General features: G+C 45.7%; 1 pseudogene; it reads right to left on the bottom strand.

The window, feature by feature from the left end:
- Positions 1–2,222: 2,222 nt before the first annotated feature.
- Positions 2,223–2,340, bottom strand: LOC124799404 (annotated as a pseudogene).
- Positions 2,341–2,940: the final 600 nt, after the last annotated feature.

Here is a 2,940-nt window from a genome sequence, read left to right as displayed (position 1 = left end):
TATTAATACTATTGTAACTACAACTAACTGGTAAATCTTACGCAGAAATGACAAACACGAATCAGAAAAGGAATGGTGTTTAATTCGTGGAGCGTACTTTGGATTGGAAGCCATACAAATTCGTCCCTGAATTAATCGCTTTTACAACGCAATCTGATTTTGTTTACATGAATCCACTGTGAGGCTCAACTCTATTCAAATGGATCAACTATGACCAAGTATACCACAAACTATGGTTCACCTGACAACAGGGAGCTGTGAATATCATTTAACAACCCTACGCTGATGCGGCTGTATTTTAGCCCTGATTCAGGCGGCAACAGAAAACGGTGCGCTGCGGGCGAGGAGCGGTGCTCTTTGGCGGCTGTAATGTTCTGACGCGTCCACGAAAATTTGCAGACTACGCGGTATGGTGTTCTGATTATCAGAACTTCCCTATCAGAGCCCAAATAAGTTCGTATCACAGGCACAAGATTGCATGCTGGAATTGTCAAACGTCAGACGGCCGCCTCAGGACGAATAAGTTCAATTTCGTGACACAGGATATGTCCGAGTTAAGATGCAGTGCCACTGGTGGTACAGTTGGAAACTGCCACTGGCTCATAGTCAACCACAAGATACAGACCACAGGTCTCACCCACTATGGAAAGACATGAAGTTCTCCATCAGAGGAGGACCAGAAGACGAAAAAGGCAAGGAATCACAACCATTTTCCACCAAGCCTCAGTACAGGAGCCGAATTATCAAAAAATGGAAACCGCCCCCACACTGCAAAAACCAATCGAATTATCCTGTACCCTCTACACTTGACTGTTCTGTTGGCCTGGTAACCAACCTAGCCACATAACTGGGGTTCCCACAATGGGAGGGCAAACCTCCACTTTGAATATCCTAAGAGGATCGAATCAGCGACTCCAAATCTTTCCTCTCTGAAAAAAGAAGATTTTAGACTAGAGAGGCGTCATTCTCAAGGTGAGCATCGGCATGTCTTGACAGACAACATCTATCTATATGGGACCACAGTCCTTAATTTAGTTCCTTCTCTAGATTGTCGCACAGATGACAAAATGGTAGATATCGAAATAGACGACAGATGGATAGAGAAACAATTAAACTCGCTCAAAAGATGAAAGGCCGCTGGACCTGATGGGATAACATTTCGATTTTACACAGAGTACGCGAAGGAACTTGCCCCCCTTCTTGCAGCGGTGTACCGTAGGTCTTTAGAAGAGCGAAGCGTTCCAAAGGATTGGAAAAGGGCACAGGTCATCCCCGTTTTCAAGAAGGGACATCGAGCAGATGTGCAGAACTATAGACCTATATCTCTAACGTTGATCAGTTGTAGAATTTTGGAACACGTATTATATTCGAGTATAATGACTTTTCTGGAGACTAGAAATCTACTCTGTAGGAATCAGCATGGGTTTCGCAAAAGACGGTCGTGTGAAACCCAGCTCGCGCTATTCGTTCATGAGACACAGAGGGCCATAGACACGGGTTCCCAGGTAGATGCTGTGTTTCTTGACTTCCGCAAGGTGTTCGATACAGTTCCCCACAGTCGTTTAATGAACAAAGTAAGAGCATATGGACTATCAGACCAATTGTGTGATTGAATTGAAGAGTTCCTAGATAACAGAACGCAGCATGTCATTCTCAATGGAGAGAAGTCTTCCTAAGTAAGATTTCAGGTATGCCGCAGGGGAGTGTCGTAGGACCGTTGCTATTGACAATATACATAAATGACCTTGTGGATGACATCGGAAGTTCACTGAGGCTTTTTGCGGATGATGCTGTGGTATATCGAGAGGTTGTAGCAATGGAAAATTGTACTGAAATGCAGGAGGATCTGCAGCAAATTGACGCATGGTGCAGGGAATGGCAATTGAATCTCAATGTAGACAAGTGTAATGTGCTGCGAATACATAGAAAGAAAGATCCCTTATCATTTAGCTACAATATAGCAGGTCAGCAACTGGAAGCAGTTAATTCCATAAATTATCTGGGTGTAGGCATTAAAAAAGCACTCCGGCGTCAGACCACAAGTGGCCCATCGGGACCATCCGACTGCCGTGTCATCCTCAGCTGAGGATGCGGATAGGAGGGGCGTGTGGTCAGCACACCGCTCTCCCAGTCGTTATAATGGTTTTCTTTGACCGGAGCCGCTACTATTCGGTCGAGTAGCTCCTCAGTTGGCATCACGAGGCTGAGTGCACCCCGAAAAATGGCAACAGCGCATGACGGCCCAGATGGTTACCCATCCAAGTGCCGGCCACGCCCAACAGCGCTTAACTTCGGTGATCTGACGGGAACCGGTGTATCCACTGCGGCAAGGCCGTTGCCCTGTAGGCATTAGGAGTGATTTAAAATGGAAAGATCTTATAAAGTTGATCGTCGGTAATGGAGATGCTAGACTGAGATTCATTGGAAGAATCCTAAGGAAATGCAATCCGAAAACAAAATACGTTTGTTCGCCCATTGCTTGAATACTGCTCAGCAGTGTGGGATCCGTACCAGATAGGGTTGATAGAAGAGATAGAGAAGATCCAACGGAGAGCAGCACGCTTCGTTACAGGATCATTTAGTAATCGCGAAAGCGTTACGGAGATGGTAGATAAACTCCAGTGGAAGACTCTGCAGGAGAGACGCTCAGCAGCTCGGTACGGGCTTTTGTTGAAGTTTCGAGAACATACCTTCACCGAGGAGTCAAGCAGTATATTGCTCTCTCCTATGTATATCTCGCGAAGAGACCATGAGGATAAAATCAGAGAGATTAGAGCCCACACAGAGGCATACCGAAAATCCTTCTTTCCACGAACAATACGAGACTGGAATAGAAGAGAGAACCGATAGAGGTACTCAAGGTACCATCCGCCTCACACCATCAGGTGGCTTGCGGAGTATGGATGTAGATGTAGATGTATGGAGAGATCTAATTTTTCA

Source organism: Schistocerca piceifrons, chromosome 5, assembly GCF_021461385.2.
Source record: "Schistocerca piceifrons isolate TAMUIC-IGC-003096 chromosome 5, iqSchPice1.1, whole genome shotgun sequence".
NCBI classification, from domain to species: domain Eukaryota; kingdom Metazoa; phylum Arthropoda; class Insecta; order Orthoptera; family Acrididae; genus Schistocerca; species Schistocerca piceifrons.
The sequence above is the reverse complement of the archived record's forward strand: the minus strand, read 5'-3'. Positions and strand labels throughout refer to the sequence as shown.